Consider the following 24461-nt stretch of genomic DNA (forward strand, 5'->3'; position numbering starts at 1 on the left):
TGTGTATATATAAGAACTGGGCTGGACAGTGGTACCCTGTCCACATCCCAGGGTCAGCTCTTGTATATATAAAAGAGTTGATTTTATTTTAACCCCATTATCCCCTTTTGTACACACACACACACACACACACACACACACATTGTAGTAAATTAAAATGATTACGGGAAGTTCTTTTGGTTTATTCTGTGTACTTCTTTATTATTTTTCAAGTGTTCTATCTTCTACCCTCTGTTTTTCCTGCCCCTGTTCTAAAGACATTCATTGAGCACGCACACATAGCAGGGGCCTGAGGACTGACCGGAAGAGTTTCTTTCCATTGTCCTGCAACATTCATCTTTAGTTTCACTTTTTATCTTGGTGAAAATGTTGTCATTTATATAGTCAAAGAAACAAAACGCGCCTGATTTCAAATCACTTTGGTGGTTGACTGTGCAGTCCTCTTGTTTTCCATGCTCAGTCTTGTTTTGTACAGCGAGTTCTTCCTTCCCTGGGCTATTGAGTCATCGCTGCTTTTGAGGTCCCAGCCTTTTGAAGCATGCACCAGCATCACACAGACAGGGACCACTTTTCCAGTCAGATATCTCACTAGCAAATCACAGAGGGGGCAAGCTCCAGTGGCCTCAGCCGTGTTCTCTGGAACAGACCTAGAGAGTTTCTCTCGTTGCGACAGCACTTTAGAGGGTGGTGGTGTTCCTGGAGGCCTGGTGGTGCCACAGGTGGCTAAGAGGGAAAATCAAGGACGTTAAACCCAAAAGGACAAGGCTGTGCTTTGCCAGCTGCCCTCCTTATTGGAAAATGCACTCTTTGCAGACCTAACCTGGGAAGTGCCGGTGACTTTTGCATCAAAGTCAAAGGATGTTCTCATTCACCCAGCAGCTTCAGACCCCTTTGGCCCTCTCCCTGTCCAGGCCTGTGGCCATTGAGTTATGGGTTCATTCAGTCAGTGTTCCCTGAGGATTTGCTACCTGCCTATCCTCACAAGAACCCACATTGTGTGATGTGCAAATGGAACACATTCTAGCGAATTCCTTTCTTAGGTCACAAAGCTACCCTATGCTCCAGATCCACAGTCCTGCAGCACCCCACCCTATGGAAGTTGGAATGCTGGCCTCTCCTGCAGGAGCTGGGCCTCCTCCCTGCTGCCCCGGCTCACTGCCAAGGGGCAGCTCACAGAGTGACATTGCAATATGCTTTCCTCAAACTCCGGATTGAAGTTGCCTGATACAAACATTTAGCTAACAATTTCAGAAGGAGTACTTCTCAAGACAGCAATTTCTGTCATGTTTCATTATTTCCTTCCCTGTAAACTGTTAACCATTTACCTCAGGTTAAAATGAAGCACAAGTTATGCCTTATAATTTTATCATGTTATTGAGTAGTGTATTTCTTGTCTGCTTTATACTAATGGGAAAGTAACTTTATGTGATTCTGCCAATGATGTGCCTTATGTAAGTAGCTTATTTTAAAAATTATTTATTTTTATTGATGTAAAATACATAAAATTTATCATCTTGACCATTTTAAAGTGCACAGGTTAGTTGCATTAAATGCATTTGCACTTTTGTGCAATAATTGCCACTATCCTTCTCCATAATGCTTTTCAGCTTGTAAAACCGAAACTGTGTACATTAAATAGTAACTCTGCACACCTCTCCCCTCAGTCCCTAGCAGCCATCACCTTACTTTCTGTCTCTGTGATTTTTACTGTCTAGGATCTCATATAAATGGAATTATATAGGATATGTCTTTTTAGAACTGGCCTTTTTTTTGAAGACAAGGTCTCTCTCTGTTGCCCAGGCTGGAGTGCAGTGATACGGTCATAGCTCACTGCAGCCTCAACCTCCTGGGCTCAAGTGATCCTCCTGCTTCAGCCTCCGAAGTAGCTGGGACCACAGTCATGTGCCACCATCCCCTACTAATTTTTTATTTTTATTTTTTTGCGGAAATGGGGTCTCCCTATATTGCCCAGGCTGGTCTCAAACTTTTGGGCTCAAGCGATCCTTTTGCCTTGACCTCCCAAAGTGCTGGGGTTACAGACATGAGCCACTGGGCCTAGTATGACTAGCTTCTTTGACTTAGAATAATGGCCTCAAGGTTTATCCACATTGTAGCTTGTGCCAGAATTTCCTTCCAGCTTAAGGCTGACTAATATTTCCTTCTATAGATATACCACAATTTGTTTACCCACTCATCTGTGGATGGATTCCTGGGTCACTTCTACATTTTAGCTATTGTAAATACTGCTGCTATGAACATGGGTGTACAACTATCTTTTTGCAAACTTGCTTCCGATTCTTTTCGGTGGGATTCCCAGAAGTGGAGTTGCTGCAATTTTATCCAGAAGTGGAACTGCTACCTCATATGGTAATTCTATTTTTAATTTCTTTATAAAGGCCACACTGTTTTCCATATTGGCTATACCATTTTACATTCCCATCAACAGTGCATAAGCATTCCAATTTCTTCACATCCTGATCAACACTGGTTATTTTCTCTTTGTTTGTTAGTAGCCATTCTGTTGGGTATGAGGTAGTATTTCATTGTGGTTTTGATTTGTAGTCCCCTAATGACGAATGAAATTGAGCATCTTTTCATGTGCTTATTGGCCATTTGTGTATCTTCTTTGGAAAAATGCTTGTTTATGTCCGTTGTTCATTTTTGAAATGGGTTGTTTTTTTGTTGTTGAGTTGTAGGAGTTTTCTATATATTCTGGATATCAATCCTTTATCAGATATATGACTTGCAAACATTTTCTCCCATTTTGTGGGTTGCCTGTTTACTCTACTGATAGGGTTTTGTTTTGTTTTGTTTTGTTTTGTTTTTGACTGGTTCTTGCTGTGTCATACAGGCTGGAGTGCAGTGGCACAATCACAGCTCACTGCAGCCTCAACCTCCCAGGCTCAAGCCATCCTCCCATGTAGCTGGGACCACAGGTACACAACCACCACTCCTAGATAAATTTCTGTAGAGATGGGGTCTTGCTGTGTTGCCCAGGCTGGTTTTGAACTCCTGGATTTAAGCAATCCTCCCTTGGCTTCCCGAAGTGTTGGGATTACTGGTATGAGCCACTACACCAGGCTTTTTTTTTTTTTTTTTTTTAATTTGAGACTCACCCTGTTGCCCAGGCTGGAGTGCAGTGGTGTGACCATTGTTCATTGTATCCTTAAACTCCTAGGCTCAAGTAGTCCTCCAGCCCCAGCCTCCCAAAGTCCTGAGATTGCAGGCATGAGCCACCTCACCCAGCCAGATAGGGTTTTCTGACATGCAATGTTTTAAAATTTTGATTACATTCAGTTTGTCTGTTTTTTTCTTTTGTTGCCTGTGCCTTTGATGTCATATCCAGGAAGTCACTGCTAAATACAATGTTGTGAAGATTTTGCCTTGTGTTTTCTTCTAAGAGTCCTATAGTTTTGTCCGGGTATGGTGGCTCATGCCTGCAATCCCAGCACTTTGGGAGGCTGAAGCAGGCGGATCACCTGAGGTCGGGAGTTTGAGACCAGCCTGACCAATGTGGAGAAACCCCATCTGTACTAAAAACACAAAAAATTAGCTGGGTGTGATGGTGCATGCCTGTAATCCCAGCTACTCGAGATGCTGAGGTAGGAGAATTGCTTGAACCCGGGAGGCGGAGGTTGTGTTGAGGCAAGATCACGCCATTGCACTCCAGCCTGGGCAACAAGAGTGAAACTCTGCCTCAAAAAAAAAAAAAAAAAAGCCCTATAGTTTTAGGGCTTACATTTAGGTTTTTTACCTATTTTGAGTTAATTTTTGTATACGGTGTTAGATAAAGGTCCACCTTCATTCTTTTGCATGTGGATATCCGGCTTATCCAGTAACATTTGTTCAAAAGACTGTCCTTTCCCTGTTGAACAGTCTTGACTCCCTTGTCAAAAGTCATTTGTTCATATATTCCAGCATTTATTTCTGAGGCCTCTATTCTATTCCACTGGTCTGGTCTGTGTGTCTGTGTTTACATCAATGCCATGTTGTTTTTATTACTGTTGCTTTGTAGTAAGTTTTGAAATCAGGAAGTGTGAGTGCTCCAGCTTTGTTCTTTTTCAAGATTGTTTTGGCTATTAGGGGTTCCATAAAAAGAAAGATGGGCCTTTCTTTTTCTGCATAAAACATCATTGGGATTTAGAATTGTATTTAAAAATCTGTAGATCACTTTGTAGTATTGTCATCTTAACAATGTTAAGTCTTCAAATTCATGGACTTTGTTTTCATTTATTTATGTCTTTATAGTCTTTTAGCAGTATTTCATAGTTTTTATTGTACATGTCTTTCACCTCCTTGGTTAATGCCTAAGTATTATTATTTTTTATTGTATCATGAATAAAATTTTTTCTGTAACTTTCTTTTCAGGTTGCTCATTGTTACAATATAGAAATGCAGGTAATTTTTGTGTGTTGACTTTGTATCCTGCTACTTGGCTTAATTTATATCTATTAGCTGTAACAATTTGTGTGTGTGTGTGTATGTGTGTGTAGTATGTGTTTTCTACATAAAATATCATATCATCCATAAAGGGAGAGAATTTTACTTTTTTCTTTCCAATTTGAATGCCCTTTATTTTTCTTGTCTAATTGCTGTGGCTAGAACTTCCAGTACTACGTTGAATAGAAGAGGCAACAGCAGGCCTTCTTGCCTCGTTCCTGATCTTAGAAGAAAAATTCAGTTTTTCAGCATTGAGTGTGATGTTCACTGTGAGTTTTTCATATATGGCTTTTTTTTTTTTTTTTCTGTTAGAGACAGCGTCTTACTCTGTCACTCAGGCTGGAGTGCAGTGGCACAATCATAGCTCACTGAAGCCTCAAACTCCTGGGCTCAGGGAATCCTCCTATCTTAGCCTCCAGAGTAGCTGGGATGACAGGCACATACCACCACTCCTGGCTAATTAAAAAAAAGAAATGTATTTTAGTAGAGATGGGGTTTCATCATTTTGGCCAGGATGGTCTTGATCTCCTGACCTTGCGATCCACCTGCCTCGGCCTCCCAAAGTGCCGGGATTACAGCTGGCCATGGTAGCACATGCCTGTTATCCCAGCTACTCAGCGGGCTGAGGCAGGGGAATTGCTTGTACCCGGGAGGTGGAGGTTGCAGTGAACCGAGATAGCGCAGCTGCACTCCAGCCTGGCAACAGAGCAAGACTCCATCTCAAAAAAAAAAAAAATTTTTTTTTTGGTAGAAAGAGGTCTCACTATGTTGCTCAGGCTGGTCTTGAAATCCTGGTCTCAAACAATTTTCCCATCTCTGCCTCCCAAATTGTTGTTCCCTGTTTTTTAAGAATCTTTAAACATGATGGAAGTCTTTGTGTTAATGGATAATCATACTGGAAATTGGACTGTAAGAAGAAGTGTGATTCATAGATGTGCTGTTTATTTATCTTTCTATCTACTCATCCATCCATCCATCCATCCATCCATCCATTTATCCATCCATCCATCCATCCACTTGTCCATCCATTCATCCATCCATCCACCCATCCATCCATACATTCATCCACCCTTCCATTGATCCATCCATCCATCCATCCTTCCATCCATCCATCTGTCTGTCCTTCCATCCATCTATCCATCATCTATCCATCCATCCACCCATCCACCCTTCCACCCATCCGTCTACCTGTCCATCCATCCATCTGCCCATCCATCCATCCACCCATCTGTCCATCTGTCCACGCGTCCATCTGTCCATCCATCTGGCTATCATCAATTCACCTATCTGTGAGAAGCTGGTCATATCTAACCAAATTTTATACTGACTTTGTTACCAGGAAATAAACATAATCGGTACCCAAATATCATTAAATCTTCATTTTAGCCACATTTACCTTGTTGAAGAGGTAAAGGTTGTTTTTTTATCTTTTTAAAAACACAGCTAAATGGTATGCAGGATCTACTTTTTCGTGTTCACAACTCTGCTGTGCATGTCTGCTATGTTTGTTTGTTTGCTGAGTTTTGGCATAAACCATTTGCAGTTAGTTTCAGTGTGTGCAACATTACATGCAGAAATAAAAATGCAGAGTGTGAGAATATGAATATGGCGGGGAGGGAAGGCCATTATCTTATAAACTGTAATCTCCTGGTTGAGCTGAATTTCAAAGGAGGGAGCAAAAATAGGTCTCCTGCTGGCCTGCATCCCCCACTGGCATATCTGTGTGGGTATATGTCTACTCTGCTTTCCATGTGGGTACCAGAAAGAACCACTGAGGTGCAACCTCCTCTGTATGGACTCCAAAGTGAGGTCCACGGAGCTGGCAAAGCCTCAAAAAGGTTTTATTCAACTCAAGAATTCAACAAGGATATGATTCTGGCAAGAATTGTATACAATGAAAAGTAACTGCCTCCCTGGTGGGAAGCAGTCTTTTGAAAGCTTCAGTAAAAATGCTCATTGTAGTATGTATGTATGTCTGCTGGTTTTCTTCATGATGTTTATTTTTGTTATACTGTTGTTTGCTGATTTCTTTCATTATTTTATTTAATAGGTCATATGTGTTCTATAAAATGATCTCATTTTTAAAACAGAACTGTGAGATCAATGTCAATTATAATCTTTGTATGAAAATAGTCATTGATTTGTTGAAAAGATTAATAGAGAGAGAGAGAGTGAGTGAGAGAGCCTGCATCATTAATACTGGTGTTGCTGAAAATAAGACTTCGCAGCAGTGGCTGAAAAGATCACACCTGTAAGGTTAAATGTTGAACCCAAATTGTATTCATTATTGCTTGATAAAAGTAATCTGTTAGCTTCCATTATAAGTGCTGCATATGTGTGAGTTCATTTGCTGCTTACAATGCTCCTATGAGAAAAGTATTTCACTCTTAACCCTGTTTTACATATGAGGAAACTGAAGTGTATTTGGATTGAGCAATTCACGTGATATGGCATAACCAGCAAAAAACAGATGGAGGATTTAAGCTTGGACATCTGGCACTGACTTTTGTTCTTATCTTCTCTATTATACTACTTTTCATTAGGTCATTCATTAATATAGATACCAAACCTAGAAAAAATCCAAAATGGTAAAATGACTCTAAGATGTAAAGGAAGAATAATGGTCCTAAGGACCCAGCCCCACCCTGGCCATTCGCTCTGTGGCCCTGGGCTGAGGGCTCTGGCCTCTTCAGCTCCTCTTCTTTCTCTCCACAATGGGACGTGACCGCATTCATCCGCACGGGGGGTGGTGAGGTACCTGTGCACTGGGAAACTGTTGTTTCATCCTGCAAGTCTTATTGCCCTGGTCTTATTCAATTAATCCAGGGGCAACAGGGCTTCAGGAAATGGGATATAACCAACAGAAGAATGATACATTTTCTCCACTTGGACTGTAAAAAGAAATATTTGCTAGATGTCTCAGGAATTTAGAATATTTGAAAGCCAGGTTTCTTCTAAATTTCTTTTGTGTATATTGGTGTTCTTCCTGTAAGTATAGAGACGATACTGCTTCTGCCTGACGTGGCCAGGCCATTTATGAGTTCAGCATTCATTTGACAATATTTAATGCATATCTCTTATGCACCTAACTTGGTTCTAGGTACTGAGGTTACATCAGGGAATAGAATGAAGCCTCTGCCATGCTGGGGCAGATGTTCTGTAGAGAGAGACAGACTACAAATAAACATGCAAGTAAACATCTATTGTGTTGGATGGTAGTGTGTGCTGTTGGGCACGGCAGAGCCTGGCAGGTAGGGAGTGCAGGGAAGGCCCTGCTGCTTGGGTGGAATCTGAGTGTGCACCTGGAGGAAGTGACGGAGCTTGCTGGGGGCATAGGGAACAGATGGTGTGAACCTTTCTGCCCTGAAAAAGGAAAGCATGAACTGATCTATTTTTGGCTCAAGAGGTTATAGGGAGAAGTGAGATTTTGTTCCCCACCCTCCACATCCACAGAGAATTTGGGGGCCTGATCCATGGAGGCTTTAGAAACACCCAGATTAACTTAAAGGCTTCTTCTGCAGGGGTTGTGTGCAAAGTCTGCAGGCCTCCTAAAAGGCTAGCCATTAGCTTGGCGCTTTTGTCCAGTGTGCTGTGCAGAGGATGATGGAGAGGTGGCAGTCAGTGGCTGGATCAGTAAAGGCACCAGAGTCCTCCCCAGCCTTCTTGGGTTCATGAGCCTCCGAGGAAGGGGAAGGTGGAGGGGACAGCTTCTGGGGTGGGATGGTGGGTCAGTCTGCCAGACTAAAGCTGTAGGTTTGTTACCTACATGTCACTCCCGAGGGCCAGTTGGAGACAGTGTTGCTCAGTGTTCTCCAGGGCGGGGAGCTGAGCAGTCTGAATACACTGTGCAGCGGGACCACTGAGAACACAGAGGCCCCCGGCCCCTTGCCCAGACCTCTTTCCTGCTGCAAGATCAGCAGATGCCCACTTGCAGAGGCGTGGGGGAAAGCAAGTGAGATCCGAATGATAAATATATTTTTAAAACAGGTGAAGTATCTTTCTTATAAGTTACTAAGTCAGACTTAAGTCAGACTTGACTCACGTATACTCAGTATAGGGGTGTTTCTGTTATACCACCAAAACCTGGACCTTCTTGAGGAAAACTGCATCAGGAAGCTACATTTTCATTGCACATTTTAGTGTTGTGTGAGCAAATTTATGTAACCATATGCATTTAAATTGCTTAGCACAAAGCCTTGCCTATATAAGGGATGAAATAAAAGCCAGCTGCTGGTATATGAGCTGATAAATCTAGACAGGACCAGAGATCTTTTGGAAAATAACATACAGGTAACAACATGAGAGTCCTTTGAGTTTGAAAGTCTGAGGAAAGTCCTAGAGCAAATACGTCATGAAAGATGAAATACGTTAATGATGACTGCATAGAATACCACTACCAGAGCTTTTGGAAAAGGCACTTTAAGTGTATCTCTCCATTATGAATATTTTGTGTTGGCAGCGTGTGCTGTGTGGCCTGCTCACCATATCCATGGTATTTTCTCCCTTGGGCCTGGAGCTAGCCCACCCTTCCCAGTCTCTATTGTAGTTAGATGAGACCTCGGGCTTGAATTTCAGCAGAAGTGATGTGCATCCTTATAGTCACTGCCTCCACTCCAGCACGCGGTCTTTATTTTCCATAAAGACTCTGTGCGTGTTGGACTGGAGGCAGTCCCTGGGCCAACCATGGAGGGCAGGTGCGGAAGACGACAGAGTCTCCATATGTGTGGGAACCAGAATACATGGAGGGGACACTTTGCTCATTTGTTTCCCCTGTCTAGTGCTGTTACAGAGGGAAGATTTAAACTTTGATGGTGTTTGGGGTTTTGGTCTCATTGATACAGTTGTGAGCCTCACCTAGTAGAGTGAGGTATCCTAAGCCATTTGACAGAGAATCCCTCAGTTGTTCCCCTGGAGGAATGTCTCACTTCCTGTTTAAATGTTACCTTTAGATGCAGTGTATCTGGACGGGCTGGGATGGGCAGAATCAAGAATCAATGTAGGTAACTTGGAAAAACAGTCTTTTGACCATTGACTAGAAGGGAATAACAACTCCTCTCAAGTATTGTATTCTAGTTAGTAAGGATTTTAGTTTCTCTCAGGGGTACGTGATAGAATTTCTGAAATTATCTGTATTCTAGATGTGAGTAAATAAGTGGGTATATTCAATAATAAGAGCAAGTTTCTCATTGTCTAAGAAAAGAGTGATAAACAAGGAAGCAAGTAAGGCTTGTATGAACCTTTTGATGTTGAATTGGAATCAGTGGTATTGGTATGAACACATGAGGTCATGATATATATGCAGAGAGAGATAGAGAAATGGATGTGGCTGTGTGTAAATGGACTCAGAGGTCCCAGCTCTGGCTACAGCGATGGCTGAGAAGCAGTGTCATTTGAGCATGCCTGGCTTCCTGATCTTGGTTTCTAATATCCTCCAATAAAATGAATCAGGGCTTCTAGGAGCAATCCCTGATTTCAAGGCTGGGGTAGGGAAAGTGCTAGGTAAGCTTAGGCGAGCATTTAGTATCAGAAAGTAAGAAAGTGCTTACAAATGTTGGGAGTCTATTGAAACAGCATAGAACAGAATAGAAGGGTCTCCTGATGGCCAAATCGGGGGCAATTTGAGCAACAAAATAATGACATCATTTTGTACTAAAACCTATAGAATAAAAGTGTTCCATAGAATAAACTATCCATGAGTCCACACTGATACAATACATAATTAAATAGATATACACATAAGTAAATACCTAAGGAAGGAGGGACATCTCTTCCTTACTGTAGAGGATGATGGAATTAGACAGTCGTCATTTGACAGGAATCATAATAACCAAAATTTCAGGTGAGAGTCATTAGTACATGCTAAAACTGGTGAGTGATTTTTTTTTTTCCTGAGACCGAGTCTTGTTCTGTTGCCCAGGCTGGAGTGCAGTGGCACGATCTCAACTCACTGCAACCTCCACCTCCTAGGTTCAAGCAATTCTCCTGCTTCAGCCTCCCTAGTAGCTGGGATTACAGGTGCATGTGACCACACTCAGCTAATATTTGTATTTTTAGTAGAGATGAGGTTTCACCATGTTGGTCAGGCTGGTCTCGAACTCCTGACCTCATGATCCGCCTGCCTCGGTCTCCCAAAGTGCTGGGACTACAGGTGTGAGCCACCGCTCCCGGGTGTGAAATTTTAATGAGAAATAAAATATTTGCACAATCTCAAGGTATCTCCCCATATGATGCCTCTTAATTGCGAAAGGAAAAGCAAAACAGTGACTTTGCAGTGTAGAAACCCAGCAGATACCAGCTTGACCAAGTGGTAAAAGTTAACCTTGCTGACAGTGGCACAAAGAGACATCGTATGATCATCGTATGATCATACTCCTTGTATGATCACCAAGAAGGGCACAGCATCACCTCTTATGACATATTTGCCAAAAATATGTAACTTGAATTGAGTCACGAGGAAACATCAGGCTATCCTAAATTGCAGACATTCTATAGGATACCTTCTCGGAACTCCTCAGTGGTGTCAAGATCATGAAAGACAAAGACAGATTGAGGAAGTGTCCAAACTTCGAGAAGACTGCTAAATGCAATGTCCATCCTTGTTTGGAACCAGGTCCAGAAAGGAACTAACGTGGAACTATCAGTGACATTCAAATAAGACTTGTGAATTAGTTAATATGAGACCACTGTTGATGTCCTAGTTTTGATCATTTTACTGCAGTTATGTAAGATGTTAACATTTGAAGAAGCTAGACTAATGCTATATGGGATGTCTTTACACATGTTGAGCATCCTTAATCCAAACATCCAAAATTTAAAATGTTCCAAAATCTGAAACATTTTTAGTGCTGATATGATACCAACAAGTGGAAAATTTCACATCTGACCTCATGTGATGGGCTGCAGTCAAAATGCAGGCACACAACATACAGTTCATTCAGTATCCCCAAGGGAAAAAACGACCCTCCCAGCTCCCTCCAGCTGTGATATGTCTTTTCTGCGCATGCCCAGCATACCCAGATTCCCCCATAGTAGCACACCCACAATGAGGAGTAAAATGACACACGTGCAGGCTGGACATGCCAAAGCAGGTTCCCACATGGGACCAAGACTCATGAGCATTACTCACTGTGTTTTTTGGTGGTGACGCTGAACAACCACAGATTGTCTACATGGGTGGCTGAGATAGTGACACCTTTGATTTTTGATGGTTCAGCATATGCAAACTTTGTTTCATGCACAAAATTATTAAATATTAAAAATGTCATACACAATTGCCTTCAGGCTATGTGTATAAGTTGTATATGAAACATAAATGAATTTCATGCTTAGACTTGGGTCCCATCCCCAGGATATCTCATTATATATTTGCAGATATCCTCAAATATGAAAAAACTCCAAATTTGAAACTCTTATGGTCTCAAACATTTTGAATAAGGGATAGTCAACTTGTTCTAGATTTGCAACATTTTCAAAAGTTTGAAATCATTTCAAAGTGCAGAATTAAAAATTAAAGAATTTAGAAGTAATTTGCATGTAAGCATCATTACCAGCTACTTACTATGAGATCAAGGTTCATAGCAAGTAACATTGGCGCTTTTGTCCAATGTGGTGTGTGAAGGATGATGCAGAGGTGGCAGTCAGTGGGTGGATCAATAAGGGCACCACAGTCCTCCCCAGCCTTCTTAGATCATGTGCCTCTGAGGAGGGGAAGGTGGAGGGGACAGCTTCTGGGGAGGGATGGTGGAATTATAAACTTATTTAAAGACTGTGCATCAGCCTGAAAAGACACCTGAAGTTACAGCTACTTAGTACCTTCCCAGAAAAATATTCAGTCAGTTGAAACTCCTCACAAGGCTATGAAAATCCAGATCTTTGTGTGTATGTTTGAGGGAATAAGGCACCTTTTCCTAAGAACCAATTCATTCTACAGATACCTGTAGCATGAGCTATGTACAAGGAGGGGAACTGTGATGGGGGGACAGCAGTTAATTAGAAATGGCATTGTCTTCAAGAAAGTGACACTATACCAATTGCCTTTGACAAGTCATGGCCAACATTCACATAGTGTATTGTGAGCTCCATGGGCTGTGTCAACGGAAGAATGTCAAGGGTCATAAATTTGGAAAGGGGAGCTTTATTTCTCATAAAGGGTTGCAGCCTGCATGGCCATTCTGATAGGCTGGGAAGTGTAGCCTCCCATTAGAAGCTGGAAACAGACACTTTGAGGGGGGGCAAAGGGAACAAGAATTTATGCAGACTGGGGTGGCTAAATATGCATATTTAATACACTGTAGGAGGAGTCATGAATATTTATGAAGGAAGAAAGGAGAACCGTGCACATGTGCAGTTAGTCTCATGCCTCTCCATGGGACCTATGTTTAACAATCTGTGGTGTTATCATCTGAGGGTGGAGTTTTCAGCCCTCTGACATCAAAAGGTGAAGCAGAGGATGCAATACCCCTCACTGTACATCTGCTGTAGACTGGCGCCAACCACTCCATGGTTGGTGGTCTCTTATCAGGAAAGAATGCTGGTTGGTTATTTTGCTGAAATTGTACAAGCAAGAGGCAGCCTCAGACAGTTGGTTGCTATCGGTGGAGTCTTTCAAAAGGGCTGGTTTCTGTTTAGCCCCTGGGAAGAAAGGTGGTTGGTTAGCAAGGGAAAGGATATATAATGAGGCATTTCTGACCTTGCATCCCATAATGGCCAAGAACTCAGCTTCCAAAATTTCCCTAGGGAATTCTTGGCCAAGAGGGGGTTCATTCAACTGGTTGGGGGTTTTAGGGTTTCATTTTTATTTCTCAGCTGTGATGGCCCAGGAGGAGAGAGGATCCACTGATACTGTTAGATTTATGTGACATGGAGGAGAAAAGAAGAGTTTCAGAACAAGTGACATTTCTAGAAGATGGGCAGAATGTTCCCTGGCAGAAGAGTGTTGTGGGTGAAGAGCTCTGCATAAGTAACAAAAAATGAATATGAAAAGCTTAGCTTGTGAACCAGGCGAGCAGAGTGATGTACACGTGGACTGTAGCAGCCAATGAAATGTGGGAAACAACACCAAAAAGGAATCTGTCCACATTGTGAGGTTCCCTGCTCAGGAATGTGCCCATTCCTTGGGGCTAACCAATTACCATTCTTGTTTATGACATTTTTTTTTTTCTCACAGAAAAGGAATTCAGGGAACACTGGTACAATTGGTTTACATCACGTGTCTGATAAGTTTTTCTTTGTGAAAAAACAGTGGAGCATAGGAATCGTGGCCTTGGTTTGCCTCATGGATAATCAGAGAGAAATGTGGTAGGCAGTGATATCCTCATTCACAAAACAAGCATTTCTGTTTACCTGTGTGTTCCTCACGTTCCTGGTGACCTATATTATTTTCTGAGTTAAAACATACAGGTTTCCAACTGACAGAGTCAGTGAACTAGAACTTCTAGGAGAATTCATCGAGACAATGACCATGGCTGGGAGGTCAGGTGTGTCCCCTCCAGGCTGCACTTCCCACCCATGGGTGCTCAACACTGTGTCTGCAGGCAGAAGCACATTCTATCTTCATATCTGTGAAGATAATTATTTACTTAAATTAAATGTGGGTAGTTCATTCTTTGCAACATTATAGCTGATGAATGCCAAAATGTAGGATTTCTTAGTGTGAAAATAACTACCCTAGGTAGGGAGGGGTTATATTCCAAGATAGTTCCACACTTATCAGGATGTGGAATTAGAAAGAATGCCTTCAGCAAAGCAGAATACAACATTCAAAAGACTCAAATTATTTTCACATAGGAAAAGTTAAAAGATGTGTATAACTTGTTCAAAGCGCACATAATTTTATATTGTGACCTTGTAAAGACTCTAATGATAAAATTAGTTTGACAGATATCTTCTGCAAATTGAGTGGAATTTTTCTATGATTTTTTCCCTCTGATTTGTGTAAACTTCAGGGCCTCTACCCTTACCCCTTTATTAATGTGCTTACCATGATTGAAGAACTTGGAATCTTCTCAATGGAAGAAAAGAGGCCCTTTTGAGTGACATTTTGGAAGCTACTCTAAATGTCTTAAGGTTGAGAGCTTTCGTATTATTATTAAAATGAAATCACTCTCCTGGGAAATGAATGATACAATCTAACATAGTGTGAAGCTGATAGGTCCCTGAGGCAAAGCAGTGGGCAGGGAGAGGCAGTCACAGTTGCAGCTGAGCAGAGGCACCCAGGGGGAGTGCAGGGCTTGGCTATGGCACGGGGAGCCAGAACGAGGAAGCCCAGCGCTCGGATCCAGTGACTCACATCTGAAGGAACAGAAAGAGTGTTATGGGAGGAGTCAGAAAACCCTGATTTCTGTGACTGCTTCCCGGGCCAGCCATGGTATTCCTGAATGAATGCCTTTGCCTTCGGCCTTGGTTTCCCTATCTATAAAGTCAAAAGTGTTGCCAAGAAGATACTTAAAGACGACAATGCTGCCAAGCTTGAAATTCTGTCAGATTACGAGGACTGAATATTAACGTAAAGTTCAGTGAATAAATTGCCTTAGAATTTCCCCCTTCAACTGCAGCCACAAAGAAGAAATGAAGGTGAGAAGCCAGTTTTGATTTTCACAGCACGTCATGTGGTTTGTTTTCCATCTGAGTGCCTATGTCGCCAAGACCCTAATTGGCCCAGAAGAATAAACAACTGGAGGGCCTCAGTGTTTGTGAGATGGTTTAGTCCTGCATTCTCAAATTCTCTCTCTTATAAACAAGCAACCCAAACAGCCATCCAGAGATCTTGGTCGTTTGCTGCTCAGGTCTCCTGCCTTTCGTGAGATAGTTTGGCAATTCCCGAAACCATCTTACAACGCATCCTGATAACCCATGCTCCACCCCAGCCCAACTGAAGCTCTCCAGGTTGTTCTAATGAGCAACCCTTGTTGAGGACCTAGATGGGGCAAACTATATCTGAGCAAAGAGAAAAGAAGGAAATTAGGTGAGGTAAGCTAAGATTTATTGCATGGAACCTGCATATACTGGGGCTCATTAAAAAAAATGGATTGCATTTCAATTTAAAGAATGTAAAACTTTTTTCTTAGCAATATTGAGTAGATGGAAAACTGAGCTTGGTGTGGAACTACAGTTAGAAAAGTAACCTGTGACCACATCAGGAAGCTTTAATTGAATTATCATGTACAGTGGTCTTTCTTTGATGTTCTCAGATGCCACTACATCCTCTGGGAGCAATGAAGGTGCAGCTGAAATCTGCTAGTCCTGGCTCTTTCTTGGTGTCTCCACTGACTCACCAGGCAGCCGTGTCTCGTCAGATTTATGATGCCTGTCAGGGAGCACTGTAGACATTTGAGGTGGGCTCTATATTTTGTGGTGCAGGCTCTTTCCCTTAGGTAGGGGTGCAGGAGTAGACAAATCATTTCCCCTCTACCCTTTACAGTTCTTAGTTGAGATGGAGCTCTGTAACAAAAGACAGATCAACAAGAGAAAAACAAGCAGAAGATTAATGCATGCCCATGTGCAGCTGTGAGATACCCAGAGAAATGAGTACATCTCAAAGAGGTGGCTTTGAATTCAGGTTAACTGTCATCCTCTGCTGAAACGAAGAAGGGAGTGGGGAGGCCTGGCTTGGGGAGGTGACCTAGAGGAGCAAGAATAAGGCTTGTTATGCAGATTTCAGCGGGTGCCTCTCCATTGATGAGTGATTTAGAGTCCTCTTCTTCCTGGTACCCAGAGGAAGACACCCTTACAAATGGAGATTTCCTTCTTAGATGCAAGTTTCCCTTCCAAAGGGCCACTTCTGCTCTGTTTCCAGAGCTTCTCCTGCCTGCAGTTTCTCAAAATTACCAGCTTAAAATCATCATTATGCCAAAGAAGCATATTTTGGGGTGGCATATTCTGGACTCCTACAGGAGGTTCAGCTTCTCTGTCCCTACTTACTGCGCCTAGCAGCACTCCCTGCATTCCCACAGCCGGAGCATCCACACATTTTCGGGTCCCCTCAGGAGAGCTTGTGGGGACCCCTGGGCGGATGGAGGAGGGTGAAAGCCTTGCAGAATGAAGTGTTTACTGAGATTTGACATGTTGGGGCGGTCTCCCCCCCTACACACACCCCTGCAGGATCTTGCTTGCATCGCCTTTGAGTGCCTTATTTGGGCCAATGATAATATTAACATTTTTTTTAACACTTTTCTGATAAACAGAATCTTGGGAATATCCGCACAATGCACTTCACTAGAATATAGGTTCCATGTTGCAGAAGTAAGGTGTTCCTGTTGCTCAGCAGTTCGTCCTTCAGCCTCGATTCCGGGTTCCCTTTTGGGGAATCTTCCTCCCTTTTGAAGTAGCTAGAAAATCCTCAGGGATTGCGTATGTGTAAAGGCCTTATACATGTATAAAGAAGGTTTAAGGAGAAAGAATGTAACAGCTCATGAATCAGAGACTCTTGGTATTCCTAAGAGAAGGTATTTGTGGTCCAAGTAAAATCTAATTCCTTTTGGTGGGGAGAGGGGAAGAGATGGTACAGTTGCCAATTTTTAAAAACCTGACCGTCTGGGTCCCTGGATACTCTGAAATGATGCCTGCTGGCCCCGGTCTCGTCTTCCTAAGTCACAGCACCTTTGAATCTTCATCACATGGATATTTCAGACACCAAGTTCTACAATGCTGTGTGATTGAGCTAGGGATCAGAGAGCCAGGAGAAACATAATGACTGACAGCAGCTGATAGAGGTGACAGGTAAGTTTCACTCGCGTCCGTGTGAAGAGACCACCAAACAGGCTTTGTGTGAGCAATAAAGGTTTTTAATCACCTGGGTGCAGGCGGGCTGAGTCTGAAAAGAGAGTCAGTGAAGGGAGATGGGGTGGGGCCGTTTTATAGGATTTGGGTAGGTAAAGGAAAATTACAGTCAAAGGGGGGTTGTTCTCTGGCGGGCAGGAGTGGGGGTCACAAGGTGCTCAGTGGGGGAGCTTTTTGAGCCAGGTTGAGCCAGGAGAAGGAATTTCACAAGGTAATGTCATCAGTTAAGGCAACGACCGGCCATTTTCACTTCTTTTGTGGTGGAATGTCATCAATTAAGGCAGGAACAGGCCATTTAAATTTCACTTCTTTTGTGATCCTTCAGTGACTTCAGGCCATCTGAATGTATATATGCAGGTCACAGGGTATATGATGGCTTAGCTTGGGCTCAGAGGCCTGACAGTAAGACAGGTTTCAATGACCAGTCAGGTTTGGTAATTGCCGGTTTGGGGTTATGATATCAGTTATTGGGTGAATTTTTGGATTTAACTGTTTCTCATCTTTCTCTTATTGTCCTAATTTCTTCAACTGGCTTGTGAAGTTAATATTCAGAGCTGACCATTCTTAGCATAGCTGTGTCCAAACTGATGATCTGACGTATTTCATGACAGAAACAGTGGTCAATGTAGGACGATAAGCTACAATGCAGGGATCAATGTGTTCACACCTCGAGACATTTTAAAACACTGTGCTTGAATGATAATAAATATCTGCTAAGTAGTGTTGTCAGCCATTCAAAGCTGAATATTTAAAACTTAGCTTTTACCCATGGATATTGCAAAATGGAGCCTATTAAAGTGTGAATAAAATTTGAATAATAACAATTTTGGGAACGATTGACAATTGTTTGAATCATTGTGCCATGGATTTTCATATAATGATTTTATGCCTGATTTGAAGTGTGAAATTGAAACCAAGCACATTCCATTTATAGAGGGTGCCAACCTGAGTTCCTGGAAAGAAAGGCATACCTGTCAGTGTGTGTGCGGAGTCCTGGAACAGTCCGTGCTGAGCAGGGTCGTTCCTTCACTCTTTAGTTGGTCCCACATCTGTGGAGCAAACACTCATGGGCACCTGCCGTGTGCCTAGCACTATGCCAAATGCTTCGCATGCAGAGCGAAGACCAGGAGCTTGCTGTGCTGTTGTGGACATGGCAGGAATAATTACAATTCAGACCAATGTGCATGTGCCCGCCCAGAGGTCAGTGTGGTGCATGCAGGCAACCTGTAGGAAGCCCCACTTGCCAGGTGGCGGTGGGGACCATGAGGAGATGCACAGAGGGGCCTGGTGAAGGGCAGTGGAGGAAGCATTGCAGCAGAGGAAGAGCTTGTCCAGGCCACCAGAGGGTGAAGTGGCCCCACAGCGTGTCAGCAGCGAGTGTGGGGAGAGGCAGGCTGAAGAGGGGGTCAGATCTGATCACATTGGGCTTGCGAGCTGAGCCCAAGAGGGCCACACTTCAGCAGTGTGGGAGCACGGAGGTGTACAGCTTCAGGAGTAACAGGATTAAGTTGGCATTTTTGAAAAATCATTCTGGCCACCTTGTGGAGAATGATGGATGCTGGGTGGTGTTCTGAATATCTGAGATAGCTACAGCCATCCAAAGCCTGCTGCTAAGGAGGAAAGGTGGATTATCTGGATCAGCTGGGGAATAACTATGGACAAGAGTATAATAAGAAAAAAAACACATTGAGCATCATATTAATCTTGAGATTGTATGCAAAATGTTTTGCAGCGTTAGTATGGATTCTTTATAAGTATTAATAGAAATAAGCTATTAAGGCTGGGCGCGGTGGCTCACGCCTGTAATCCCAGCACTTTGGGAGGCTGAGGTGGGCGGATCACCTGAGGTCGGGAGTTCGAGAGCAGCCTGACCCACATGGAGAAACCCCATCTCTATTAAAAATGCAAAATTAGCCGGGCTTGGTGGCGCATGCCTATAATCCCAACTACTTGGGAAGGCTGAGGCAGGAGAATCACTTGAACCTGGGAGGCGGAGGTTGCGGTGAGCCGAGATGGTGCCATTGCACTCCAGCCTGGGTAACAAGAGCAAAACTCCGTCCCCAAAAAAAAAAAAAAAAAAAAAAAAAAAAGGAAATAAGCTATTAAATTGTACAAGTTGTCCTTTGCCAATTCTGGCCTTTGACTAGACCTTTGGGGAAGTTTCTTTTTTGTTTTCAGGTGTGTGCAGGACCAACAGCTTCCAGAAAAGAACACTAAACAGTGCTGCCATAGATAGGTTATGTATGACATTTTTTTTGGTTGTTTTTCTTTTCCAAAGTGGGCAAAAGAGAAAGAATGAGACAGAATGAGAGATAAACTGATTGTGGAAGTACTTGCAGAAGTGAGAACTCTTCTTCCTTTAAAATGATTAACAGAGGATAATATCATTTACAAGGATCAAGGGATCTCTACCTTTGGCCTAAGAGGCAAATGGCTTTGGAATGCTTGGATTTGTTACAGCTGTTGAGTTCTGTTGGTTAACGCCAAATACCAGACTGACAAGACGAAGATCCAGCTCAGCTTGTAAAGAGGTGTCTGTTCCAATGGGAGAGAAGAAAAATATGGAGCAAGGGAAAACAAAATCAGTACCCCTAAGAGAAGCATGACGCATTACGTGTGATGGGTGAGGGAGGGAGCCAGGGGGAGAGAGAGATTCCATCCAATTATCAGATCTGAAGGACTGTCTTTAAAAAATGTGGAGTTCCAGTTCTGGATGAGCCTTGTTGGGAAGGCATGGTTTGGACAAGGGGAGAATTCAGGGTAGCATCTTCCCTGGAACCCACAGCATGTTACTGTTTTGGTGATGGGTAAGTAATCGAAGTGCTAGGATGTGTGGTCTTAGCTTTACACATGGTCCACATTATCCAGTCCCTGGGAGCTCCAGAGCTGGAGAGCAATGTCATTAGAACTGGGCTGTTGTTGGGTGGATATTAGAGCTGGGTTGTCATAGGGTGGAGGTCCCCAGAGCTGGGCTGTCATAGGATGGAGGTCCCCAGAGCTGGGCTGTCATCGGGTGGAGGTCCCCAGAGCTGGGCTGTCATAGGGTGGAGGTCCCCAGAGCTGGGCTGTTGTTGGGTGGAGGTCCTCAGAGCTGGGCTGTCACTCGGTGGATGTCCCCAGAACTGGGCTGTCATTGGGTGGATGTCCGCAGAGCTGGGCTGTCATCGGAGGGAGGTCCCCAGAGCTGGACTGTCGCTGGGTGGAGGTCCCCAGAGCTGGGCTGTCTGTCATTGGGTGGATGTCCCCAGAGCTGGGCTGTCGTTGGGTGGAGGTCCTCAGAGCTGGGCTGTGGTTGGGTGGATGTCCCCAGAGCTGGGCTGTGGTTGGGTGGATGTCCTCAGAGCTGGGCTGTGGTTGGGTGGAGGTCCTCAGAGCTGGGCTGTGGTTGGGTGGAGGTCCTCAGAGCTGGGCTGTTGTTGGGTGGAGGTCCTCAGAGCTGGGCTGTGGTTGGGTGGATGTCCCCAGAGCTGGGCTGTGGTTGGGTGGATGTCCCCAGAGCTGGGCTGTCTGTCATTGGGTGGATGTCCCCAGAGCTGGGCTGTCGTTGGGTGGAGGTCCTCAGAGCTGGGCTGTGGTTGGGTGGATGTCCCCAGAGCTGGGCTGTGGTTGGGTGGATGTCCTCAGAGCTGGGCTGTGGTTGGGTGGAGGTCCTCAGAGCTGGGCTGTGGTTGGGTGGAGGTCCTCAGAGCTGGGCTGTGGTTGGGTGGAGGTCCTCAGAGCTGGGCTGTCACTCGGTGGATGTCCCCAGAACTGGGCTGTCATTGGGTGGATGTCCGCAGAGCTGGGCTGTCATCGGAGGGAGGTCCCCAGAGCTGGACTGTCGCTGGGTGGAGGTCCCCAGAGCTGGGCTGTCTGTCATTGGGTGGATGTCCCCAGAGCTGGGCTGTCGTTGGGTGGAGGTCCTCAGAGCTAGGCTGTGGTTGGGTGGAGGTCCTCAGAGCTGGGCTGTGGTTGGGTGGAGGTCCTCAGAGCTGGGCTGTGGTTGGGTGGATGTCCTCAGAGCTGGGCTGTGGTTGGGTGGAGGTCCTCAGAGCTAGGCTGTGGTTGGGTGGAGGTCCTCAGAGCTGGGCTGTGGTTGGGTGGAGGTCCTCAGAGCTGGGCTGTGGTTGGGTGGAGGTCCTCAGAGCTGGGCTGTGGTTGGGTGGAGGTCCTCAGAGCTGGGCTGTCATTGGGTGGAGGTCCTCAGAGCTGGGCTGTGGTTGGGTGGAGGTCCTCAGAGCTGGGCTGTGGTTGGGTGGAGGTCCTCAGAGCTGGGCTGTCATTGGGTGGAGGTCCTCAGAGCTGGGCTGTTACTGGATATATGCCATGTGAGCTGGATGGCCTGTGAAAGAGAAAGGCAGTTGGTGATAAAAATAATTGGATGATTCTTAAAGAAATAGAAGAGACTTGCTGTTGGCAGTGAGAACCCACAGGAGGCCTCTAAGGAGATGTAAGTAAGTGGGATTCACAAGTTGATGTGAGGCAGGCTGTGAGAAGTTGGTGAAGACGGTTTATGGGTTTGACCTGCTTGGGGAACTTGCACACATTGCTCAAACCCCCTGAGCATCATTTCTTCATGGCAATTGTGAAGATGGGTTAGGTGCTGCATGGTGAAATACAGAGGGGAGCTCTTAGCTCTGAGGGACTTGAATGTGCTGTGGTATGACACAAAGGGCTGAGATAGGGGTTTTAGGAGCCTGTGGTTCTCTATAAATATGAATGCAGCATCATCAGCTACATCGGGTTCATTATCCTACCTCTTTGTTGGATGTGCTTCCACCTCCACTCCCAGTGCACACCCATCACACACACAGCCACGTTCAGTGGGAAGAGGATCAGCATGTAGCATTCAGTTGCTGAGAGCTGTTTTGCAGTTTGTACTCTCTGGGCCTTTAGGAGAAAAAAATCAATACAATCTTACATTTTGAAGATGAGACTTTTCTGTTTCTTTCCCTTGAGTCAGGATATTGATCAGCGCATGTATAGCTTGAGTTGGATGCACTTGCTTTAGAAGGTGTGGGGAATTCCTGCATGGCTCGGCTTTCCATTCTAATTGAAAACCAGCACTGTGTTCACAACAGTGTGTGTTCTTACCATGGCTTGTTCTCTGTGTATTTTGCTTTTTGTGTCTGGAAGATGTAGCAAGTCTGGAAATCTTAGAGCAAACTATGGAGTGTTGAGGTCACATTCTCTACATTATAAATGAGTTGCAATAAAGAAGGCCCATAAACGCCAGACCATGGATGTTTTTAATAGTTTACTAATAAAAGAATGGATTTTGCACACAAGACAACAGATGATTCAGGCACGGGATGCATCAGAGTAATCTACTTATCATTAGTATATTACATATCACAATGCAACCAACCCCATGCACCTTAACAACATTTTCTAGCATTTCATTATCTATATTTTTATCTGAAAACATATTCTATGTGCTCAGGACTAGTAAGAGAATCGGTTTATAAATAGTTATTATTTCATAATTTCTTCAACATAATTACCAAATGCTAAGTCATGTCCTTCTCATTCCTGCCTCGGCACTTAAGGACTTATTGTCATAATTTGGCATTTTTGTGCAAGTCTTATTACATCGTGTGGGTTTTCTCTCCTCTCTCTTCTGGGATGTAGCACATCCCACACACAGCTGCAGGGAAAAATTCTCTGTCACCATCATATCTGTTGCTCTGTTTCCTGCTCAGTTCTTAGAGAGGATTCTGAGGACCCTCAAAACCCAAAGTTAACTTTGCTGGCTGGAAATGGCAGCTTCGAATAATTGGTTTTTCTGCTGTCTCCCAGATTTTTCTGACCTCTTCAATCACCAGCCCAAGTCTCCCACGTGTGTTCCTGCCTCGTTCCAAGGCTGGGATGGTTAGAAAAGCTCGCTGGTCCTGGTGAGAGAGACTCTCTCCTTGCTCACACCTGCCTCCTGCTTCAAGCTCAGACCCCCCCAGGTCCTCAAGGAGCTGCCCATGAACCCCTCTTGCCCTCTTGTCTGCATGCCCTCAGTATGGATATATTTACCTGGCACCTTGTTTTTTGTGCCTAACTGCTATGTGGCTTTGTAATTTTTTTGCACGTGGCTTTTTTGGGATGTGCTTTATCTCCCCTTGAGGCAGCGGATGGTTGTGTTTCTCTGTTTTTGGTGTGACCTCTGAGAACTTAGTGTTCTCCACAGACTTCAGATTTGTCTTTCACTCCTGTTTCCTGAACTGCTGTTCATTGAGACAGTCCTGAGTGATTTCCTATGCACCTTTAATAATTACTAACAGTGATAATGAAAATAATAATAGATAGTGTGAAAGGAAAATAAATCTTGGGACCTCTAAATCACTAAGCTAAAGGGAAAAAGTCAAGCTGGGAACTTCTTAGGGTCAACCTGCCTCCCATTCTATTCAAAGTCGCCCCTCTTCTCACTGAGATAAATGCATATCTGTTTGCCTCCTTTGGAAAGGCTAGTCAGAAACTCAAAATAACTCGACCATTTGTCTCTTATCTACCTATGACCTGGAAGCCCCGCCCCACTTCCAGTCTTCCTGCCTTTGCTTTGAGTTGTTCGGCCTTTCCAGACTGAACCAATGCTCATCTTACATACACTGATTGATGTCTCATGTCTCCCTAGAATGTATAAAACCAAACTGTGTTCTGACCACCTTGGGCACATGTCATCAGACCTCCTGAGGCTGTGTCATGGACTTGCAGCCTCAACCCTGGCAAAATAAACTTTCTAAATTAACTGAAACCTGTCTCGGATTTTTGGGGTTCACAGTAGTTATGGGGGCATTGTTATATTTCAGGCACTGTGTCAAGCAGTTTCTGTGTATCATCTCACTACATCTTCACACCGACCCCAATGCAGGGACACTTATGAAGCTCTTTTTACAAGGGAAGAAACTGAGGCTTAGGGAAACTAGGTGATTTGTCATAGCTCAGACGTCTAAATATTCTGCACACCTTCCTTGGCTGTTTTCCATGTGTTTGAATGCAGTGACAAACATATTCTCCTTATTATTGTTCTCGTTGCTGGCACGTGTTGAGTTTCCTTCTGGGTCAGAGTCTCTGCCAGAGTGGTCACCTCAGCCCCGCCATGGCAAGTGTGCCTGGGGAAGGCACTTTGGACACTCACAACATGTGGCCGTTCAACCTCCACCAGCCGTCTCTGATCCCTGGTTCCTCTGCTGGGTTTGCTTCCTTCTTGGGTCTCTTCCCCTGAGGGTGTGTGGTTTGCTGAGGTACAGCACACCTGCAGTAAGGAGGCAGAAGTG

At 44.2% G+C, this 24461-nt stretch overlaps 1 protein-coding gene across 5 annotated transcripts in view; it reads left to right on the forward strand.

Moving 5' to 3' along the window:
- GABRB3 (gamma-aminobutyric acid type A receptor subunit beta3) overlaps window positions 1–24461 on the forward strand; it is a 228800-nt gene that overhangs the window by 35935 nt on the left and 168404 nt on the right. Inside the window, exon 1 of one of the 5 annotated variants that reach the window (XM_063794056.1) lies at window positions 21469–21646. The exons of the other annotated variants lie outside the window; for them this stretch is intronic. The gene's annotated coding sequence lies outside the window, so the exon portion shown is untranslated. Of the gene's footprint in view, window positions 1–21468; window positions 21647–24461 lie in introns of those variants that run through there. 5 annotated transcript variants of the gene reach the window in all.

This window comes from Pan troglodytes, chromosome 16 (genome assembly GCF_028858775.2).
Source record: "Pan troglodytes isolate AG18354 chromosome 16, NHGRI_mPanTro3-v2.0_pri, whole genome shotgun sequence".
NCBI classification, from domain to species: domain Eukaryota; kingdom Metazoa; phylum Chordata; class Mammalia; order Primates; family Hominidae; genus Pan; species Pan troglodytes.